This window comes from Octodon degus, unplaced genomic scaffold, assembly GCF_000260255.1.
Source record: "Octodon degus isolate 3935 unplaced genomic scaffold, OctDeg1.0 scaffold00192, whole genome shotgun sequence".
NCBI lineage: Eukaryota > Metazoa > Chordata > Mammalia > Rodentia > Octodontidae > Octodon > Octodon degus.
Genome location: NW_004524768.1, coordinates 2,049,010 through 2,058,176, shown reverse-complemented (window position 1 = coordinate 2,058,176; position 9,167 = coordinate 2,049,010).

Here is a 9,167-nt window from a genome sequence, read left to right as displayed (position 1 = left end):
GCACAGCAGGTGTGGTTCATGTTTCTTTTTTATACCCTCATCTCTTCTAGTATTTGAAAATTTTAATTTTGTTTCATGAGAGTTTCTCATTGGTGATAAAAATTATTTGTACAGCTGCTCAAATAATTACAGAAGCTGAAGTACTTGGGATTAATTCTGTCTTGGCTATTTTTCTCTCTTTGCTGGGACAAAATACCTGCCACCCAAAATCAAGGAAGGAAAGATTTATTTAGTGCTCAGACAGCAAACGTTTCAGTCCATAATCAGCTGGCTCCAAGGCGGGGTGGCACATGGCAGAGGGCAGCAGTTCATGCAGTAAAAAAGAACAAAACAGCAAGAGCAGAAGAGAGGCGCAGAAGCACAGACGAAGCCTCTCTCCCTCCCTTATACTGTACGCAGGCTATCCAGCCCCAGGTGAGTGTACCATCCATACCCGTCATCCCAGCATTGGCTCACGAATCAATCACAGACTCCAGAAAACTGCCCCATGATTGCATGAGGCTTTGGTGGACATCTAGCACAAACCATAACAGCATCTGTGCTCAGTTCGCATACAGCCATTTTCCTTGTTCTTGATCCGAGATCTTCAGCAGTCTCCTGCCAATATGGGATCCGAGGAGACAGAGTCGTGGGCAATCTTCCTTTCCTAGCAGAGTCCAGCGTGGAGGCCCAGGGCAGGAGCCAGAAGTGTCTGCTGCTTCCCTCCGTGGTGTCTCTTGCAAGTGGCTGGGCAGGAAATCCACCCCTCCTTCCCCCTAATGGTACCTTTCCTGAGAGACTGGAAAAGAATTCACACTCACACTGGCCGTGAGCCTCCTCACCGTCAGCCCTTCACGGCTGCCAGGCAGTCTGTCTTGGGATTGCTCAGGCTCCCAAATCTTCCATGGCCCTTTCCAGGTCAATAGCTGCTTTCTCATGCATGGAAATGAACAAAACCCTTCCTAAAGCAAGGGGGTGTCAGGGTGGGACCCAGATCTGTAGGAATGAAACCCTTTGTGGGCTACTTTGCGGCGCTATAGAAGTCTTGATCGACTTGGAGAAAACTGAAGGCATCACAAGTCGTTGTTGGTAGACATGAAAGCAATTCTGCTGCAAAGAGAAACAAAGACTCCCATTCCCTGAAAACTTTGGGGCTCAACATTTGTTTCAAAATTCCTAACACGCAAATGAACAGTGGATTCTCTTTGAAACTTTAGCCAAGTTCCTTACTTGATACCAAGGGAAGGTATACACACAGGCCTTTGCAGTGTTCTTTCTCCGTATTAACTCAGGTCCTGATTATTGAGTCATCTGTAACCACCCTGAAAGGGAGCAGATTTCTGCTTATAACATCCTCTTATAAAGGATGAATATATAAATACAGATGTCAGTATGCACATTTATTTGAAGTTGATAGGTGAAATCTCAGCAGGAGAAATCTCTGAGCTCTGGACTCTCACACTCGTGGTGCCCCAGCCTATGCCTCAGACCACGGGCCTTCTGGACATCACAAAAAGCTTACAAAAGCATAGCAAATATGTCCCATGGCTTTAGAATGACATCTCTGACAATTTCTTTGCATCCAAAATCATGCTACCAAACATGTCTGGTTGAAATTCAAGTTCTAGCATGCTACGGAATGGTTTTGTTTGGTTGGTTGCATTATGGTGCTGGGTAGACCCCAGGGCCTCACACACAGTAGGCAAGCCTTCTACTGCGCTGCCCTGAGGCCTGCAGACCACTTCTGATAAGTCTGTGGTCCCATGTTCAACAGCCGGCATATAGCAACCTTACTCTTTGCCCCACCAAGAAATCTTCTTCATATTAAACTCTTTGAATTATCATCAAGTACAGGTTTATGACGGCAGAGAACAGACTGCATAGAACACTGGTGACTTATAACAAATTGACTCTGCCTTGCTTTATAATTAGAGCATATTCCTGCAAGTGCCTAGGACCAGCAGCCCAATAATTCAGGTATGAACTTTCTCACCCATGGTAGCCTCACCCCCCTCTTTCCTGCTCCAGTGTTTGAAATGGTGCTGGATCACACTGTGCTCAGAGCATGACAACAGAAAAGCTGGGCTTTAGGTTTGGGGTCGTGAAGTTTGGAACCAAGCTGTAGAGCTGAAAGTAGTACATTAGGTCTCCTGCATGTGGCAGTGCATTGCCAAGCAGCCAGGAGAGCAGCCCTGAGGAGCAAGACAAACACTAAAGGCGGCTTGTAATGCAGGTCTGCACGGATGAAGATGCATATGCTTCTTTCTTCTCAATACACCAGATGGCTCACAGAGAAACTTCACCCGCAAGATTTCCATCAGAGTAGCCATAAGCCACCAGCTCCCTGTCTTCTCCTGTCTCTGGCGGCCCTCTTGTCCATGAGCCCCCAGAAAGGCCCCCCTGACATCTCCATGGCCAATCTTTGGCAGGCTCTGTGAAACCTGCGTCCTTCTCTGTTTTTGTATTTGTTGCTTTCCTTTCAGTTCCAAATTCTGACCATTTTGCAGCAATTTAGTGTGTTCTTTTGCCCAGTCTTATGAGTGGTCCAGTGTGTGGATGGAGGTCCCCCCACCTGGAAGTGGCCCCAGCAGGATGTCTCTACTTTCCACTGAGACAGGTGGCCTCACTCCCTTTAGGATCATGGCTGCAGCAGGCAAAGACACTTCGATTCTACGTCTCAGGGCACCCAGCCTGATGCTCGCTTCCACTCCTGGCACTCTCTTGCAGCGTTGTCAAGGTGTGAATGAGGTCGTTTGGTCCATATTTTTTGTCTCTTTTTTTCCATTTGGAATCAGGAATCATACTCAGGACCTTGAGCCTCCAGGCAGGCACTGCACAGTGCTGAGTTATACCCCAGCCCATGGTCTACCTTTTGTAAGGAAGGTAGGAACAGATCTGGGTGTGGGATCAGCAGACACCAATGGGCACAAGCAGAAGATGCCCTAAGAAGCAACTAGACCCTATGTTGTGTAGAAAAGGGAGAGGAAAAGTGAAGTCTGCTGAGCTTTGCTATGGCCTTCTGGGTTCAGGTGTACGCTGTTGAGGTGGGTGTGCACTAACTGTCCTTTGCCCGAATGTGTGTCTGGGAGCTTTGAAGACTGCATGTTAGGTGGTCCCCGAAGCTGCCCCAGGTGAAGGCCCACTAGGGCACTTAACAGGGCAGCAAGACAAGGTGGGGGTGCATTCCTATGGGCTTCCAAGCTGCATTCTGCAGGGCAGGGGAGATCCTTAACTTGTGGAGAGAGAGGAAGATTGTTGAGGACCCACCCCACTTTGCATCTGCCAAGATTTAAATGTGAAATCCTCAAGACTCCGGGATTACATGTGCTGAGTGCCAATCCCACAAGCAGATTGATCCATGGATGGGTCTGTTGCTGGTGTCATTCTGGGAAGTGATTAGCCATGAATGTCCTAATTAATCCACTGATAAGACCAAAATCTGATGGCATTGTAAGGGAGAGATGGAAACAGGATGTTGGGTCACGGCTGCAGACTGTGGGTTGTGGGGTGACCTTGGGTACTGCATCTGGTCCCTAGCCCCTTTCTCTCTGACTCTGCCCCTTTCTCCTTGCTTCTTGGCAGCTGTAAAGGGAGCAGCTTTCCTCCACCATGACGGGATGCCTTGGAGCCAGCCTTGTGCAGAACAGAGCCTCTGCAGCCACGAGCCGGAATATGCCCTTTCTATCTAAGGCGTTCTCAAGCATGTTGTCACACTGGTGGAAAGCTGACTAACACCAGCTGATTGTTTTGTGTGCTGTTAATTAGAAGCCTCAGCTGCCTTCATGGAGGCCCACCCACCTCCTGAGCTCCAAGATACCACATTCAGCACAGGCTGGAAGCAGCGCCTGCTCTCCCCCACCCGTGCTCCGTGCTCTGGGAGGTTCCCTGCCCTGTGCATGGCTCCCCTCTCCCCACCTGCCTGCTGGCTCCAGCACCTCCCACTGGCCCAGCCACCTGTCCATCATTCCCTCCAAGCAAATAAAGCTGATTCCTTCCCAAGCAGGCTGATTCCACACCTTGTTATAGCTACCTCTTAAGTCCTTTCCAGGTCTACCTTCTGCTTCTTGCAGGCCCAAAGAGCTCTCTCCATTTTTCCCTTATTCAGAGTTCCTGGTTTCTGCCCTGCTCCAAACCGCTAGATTTTCTAGGGACCTGACTTTCAGATAGTCGGGGTGAGGGTGGTAACTTCTCCAATATGTCTGGTTTCTTTCTCACAAGAAGCTCAAGCACATTCCACGCATGTGATCTCACTCACCGCCCAGCAGCTCAGCAAAGCGGGCAAGTGCCAGGTATTTACAGAGAGGGCAGAGCAATCTCCCAAGATCATAGGGCGCGCTGTGGGCGGCACGGGCTGTAAATAGAAACTGCTTGGCTTGCAACGCAGGTCTTTTTCACTCTGTATATTAGCAAAGAGTTATTGCTCTATTTTCACCAACAAATGGATATTTATGCCACCCAGACAAATACATGCCCAGTCCTCCAGTGATTCACCTACTGGAGACGTGCAAAGTCTGCACACTTTGGCCTGGTTCTCCAGCCTACCCAGCAAACGAGCTCCTGAGCCGGGACCAGTCTCCCAGCTTTCACCAGCCCATCCCCCATCTCTATAACTCCGTATTGTAGCTGAATTGTTCCTAACGCTTCAGGCCATGCCTGGGTTTCTCTCCCATGGCCCTAGAGCATGGCCAATTTCACTGTTTCCTCAAACCTCAGGTCAAAAGCTATGGGCAGCATGGGCACAATGCCACGTGCCTGGGATCATGTTGCTTCAGAGGCTGACGCTGGAGGATCCCAAGTTAGAGGCCAACATTTGAAATTTAGCAAGAACTTATTAAATAATTTTAAAATATCAACATATGATCTTTTCCTTCAAAATACATTCTCCTTCGTGCCTGAGACCTTTGTACATAATTCAAATGAAATTTAAAAACATTATCTCCTCCATTTTCAATTCTTTCTTCCATGGTTCTGAAAGTAGGGAACATGATTTTGAATATGCCTTTCCAGCCTGTGTGGTGTTCTGCTTGTAGCTGTGGGACAAATGTCCTCAAAGTTTAGCTGTTTAAAGCCCCATTTCACATTGCCTACAAGCTGTGAATAAGGCACTTGGGAGAAAGGGGAGTGAAGCTCTAGCTTGGGGACTCAGTCAGCTGTCATCTGAAAATTGTGGGCCTGGCCACACACAATGGCTCAGCCACCAGGCTGCCAGGTAGCAACAGCTGTTGGGGACAGCTGATGTGGGACTGTCAGCAACAGTGAGTACTCATGGTGCCAGCAATGATGGTCTCAGAGAAGTTAGGCCTCCTCTGCAGAGGCTGTTTGCCTTGGACCTAGGTCCCCAGTATGTACACTGGGGAGCACCACACCCTCACTTCCACAGCATCCTGTTGGTCACAGGTAAGTGACTATGGGTGCAAAATGAAGCCAATCTAGCTGTAAGGAGATGAAAGTGAGATTCCAGTGATTGAGGACAGTCAAGAACCTCTTACCAGAAAGTGGATGGGGCAGAGAATATTATTTCCACATGCCTTCCTTGGAAGATACTATCATTGGCAAGTGGCAAATTTAGTGATCACTTCATTCATAGTCCTGAATGACAGCCAGTGACACTGCTGTCTATACTTGAAGTAGAATGTGAATAGAGCCTTGGGGTCCAGGCTGACTCAGGGGCTTTCTTTCTCCTTGCTCACTTCTGGGTTGCCATCAAAATCCTGGCTGCTTAGGACAAAAGGCAGATTTGTAGGCCCGTTCCAGGCTTATCAGTTGGAGTCTTTGAGTGTCTTATGTGATAACCCCCACCTCAGGACAATTCTAAGAGACAGAGTTGCAAAAAGGAGAAGAGAGTGGTATGGAGTAGTTATCTGTTGCTGTGTAAAACTCACTTCCAGGACTCAGTAGTTTAAAACAGCAGATGTATGTTATCTTGTGGCTTCTGTGAATCAGGAGTCTGGGCATGGTGTGACTCAGGGTCGCTCACAGGCTGTAATTAAGGTGTTGATCAGGACTAGAGCCATCTGATAACTTGCCTTGGGGATGATCTACTTCCCTGATCACTCAGGTAGCTGCTGAAAACTTCAGGTTCATTCTGGCTCGTGGTAAAAGACGTACATGGGGTGCTATGACACAGAGGTGTACCTGAGCAGAGCACGTGGACTGCAGTGCCGAGAACCACAGCCTCTTTATAGCGTAGACTCTGAGGGAACACCCCACTCCTTTGCTGTAGGCTGTCTGTTCGAATCCAGCCACAGGTCCTGCCCGTACCCACAAGGAAGGGACCACCTAGGGGTTGGATAAAGACTAGAAAGGAATTCTCTGCAGCCAACTAGAGGGACGAGCAAAGTGAGGGACAGCTGAGAATGAACAATTTATTCAGATAACAAAGGGCTGATGGAGTTGGACCACTAGGCAGGCCGTAGGTTCTGTGGAGTCTGAGACTTTCCAAACACTGAAATTATGCAGAAGTCTTGACAGTGTCTTTTAGATCAAAAGAGAACTCAGCTAGGGCAAAAGTATATGAAGAAGGCTCCTTCATTTTAGTGGCACCCTGTCACAAACTGTAAAGAAGCCTATGAGGAGAAAACGTTCCTTTACACAGGAGAAGCATGACTCAGCAGTTCTGTGTGAGGGAGGAGAGTCATTCTATACTAAAATTTATAGTCCAAGTAACTCTTCCTTTACTTTCTAAAATGAACCTTATCAGTAATACGTTCTATGAGGTAGTAAAATGAAATCAAATTCAAGCCTAACTGACCTCACAACTTAATTCTATGAACAACAAATGGCTTCAGAAGGAGAAAAAGAGAGAGGGAGAGAGACACGAGACACGGGACCAGGCAGGGGGCAAACAGGCCTCGGGTTGCCAAACACCAGGCCAGCTGCGACTTGCTGCTGTCTTTCTGTGAGTCAGTGGCATCATGAAGAATATTGTCCTCATCCCAAACCTGGAGACAAACAACTCAGCACACCATTGTCCAGACTCTGCAGAGAAGGCACGAGAAAGTAGACCAAGGGCAGAAAGAAAGCCAAGGCACACAAAAGCAGAGCACCACGGGAAAGCTCTTCTGGAAGAAAACACCAGGTGAGGCCAAGAGGATCCCTTCAGTGTTCCAACTGTGGGGGAAACACAAAGGAATGTGAATTTAGTTGTTAAAAATAAATTTCAAGAGAAGACACTCTCAGGCTTTCACAGAGAACACATTGGCCAAGCAATGGCCGTGACTCATCCACATGGCTGACACCAACAAAGGTTCTACAATCTGAGGTACAGGATCTCAGGATAAATCCTGAGGGGATTTCACTGACCTTATCAGACCCAAAAGCTACAACTCTTGTTGCACAGGTCCTGCTTCACCTTGGTCTTAACCATCCAGTAGAAAAGTATGAAGACAAAATATAGGAAGTAAAGCCATGCTGTTACGTTGAGCTGTAGGGGACTCAGGTCAATAATTTCTGACATTGCCAGTTAAACAGAAGACCCAATACTATTACAGGCTACTGGACTCTTTTAGAATATTTTGCTGAGTTTACACACCTATAATATTCAATCACGGAACTTAGAAAAAATGGGGTATACAGATGAATGTCCATTTTGTATCTGTGTATTCAAAGTGGTTAGGATAGATATATAGTTGCATTCTGTTAATGAATAGAATGATTTGTTCTAATGGTGTTTGTAAATAGGATCTCAAGTCCGCATCTTGTACAGCAATTAACCACTAAGAAGAATATATGCAGTGTATTATTTGTTGAAACTGTACTTCCGATTTGATTTGAAACCGTCTCATTGCTGTTTATCAATAAAATTTTGAAAAAAAATAAAAAACAATAAACTTCAATGATGGTTTTTATATTTATTTATTTATTTAGTATTTTGTGCAGGGTCTCACTCTGCAGCTCAGACTCAGTGATTCTCCTGTTTTCAGCCTCCCCAGCACTGGGATTACAGGCCCAGACTCAGTAGCCGGCTCAGCGTGCCCTGGTGGGGGGGGGCGGGTCAGCATATGAGACCAGGGCTCAAACCCTGGTCCCAGCACTTGCCAAAGCAGGTGCTTAGTCTGCTGAGCTGTCTTGCCAACCTGTTTTAAAAGGAAAAAAAGAATGTAGAAATAAGACTACAAAACAGTTTATTCTTGTATTGAATAAACCTGATAAAACTGTTTTTTATACTTCATTCTCTTATAATATTACAGTATAAGGTAATCTGTTGTCTTAATTAAGGAAAAATATGCAATTTTTGGTCACTCTGAATTTAAATAATTGGACTGGTAAGTGGACAAGCTACCACTAGTTAGTGAATCAAGAGTACCAGGAATATACAACTAAATCCATAACAGGATTTCCAAATTTGGGATAATGAACAAGCAGGTAATTTGAATTAATACTCCTACTGAAAAGAACAAAAACAAAGCCAAGCTCATATCTCTAGGGAACCACATGCTTGTGTCTGTGTCCACAAAAGTCTTTCTTGACTAGCATCTCTCTACAGAAAGGTTCAAATGTGTCAAAGAGGCAAGAATATGTTGGGGAAATTTCTGAAGTTGTTTGTTCTCAGCAAATTGAGAAAAGCCCTTAAATTAACTTTTACGCTCAGAAACTTTCAAATTGTAGAAGCTAGGGTTTAGTGTTCTTAGACTGACTTTATGACATTAGGGGACAAAGCAGACTGAAGAACCCAAAGCACGGTCCCTGCCAAGTGCCATGACAACCACAGGAAGGGCCTTTTGTGCCATCAAAGAATTATTTATCTTTCACAAAACAGAGGCTACCCAGTGTCACAGGAAAATGTTAATTTTTAATGTTTGAAGTAATTGATTATGCTGGGGTACTTAAACCTTGCAGAAAGCAGAAAAGCAAATAAGATGCTTAAAAACTTTTTTACAGAGGTAGCAGCATTTTTTTTCTTAAATTAACAGGCATTATGTAGGTATTACATCTATGATTCACTTGTGTTGTTAGTTTCTTATTTCTTTTTTTAAATTTATATTTATTTATTTGATTCAGGGTTTTGCTACCCAGTTTAGACTCATAGTGATCCTCCTGTCTTAGCCTCTCAAGTGTTGGGATTGCAGGCGTGCACCAACACACCCGAGTTCAGGGCCAGCACGGCATTTGCAGTACCAGGGATTAAACTTTGCACTTGCCAGGCAGGCGCTTAGACTACTGAGCTATCTCCCCAGCCCCTACTTTCT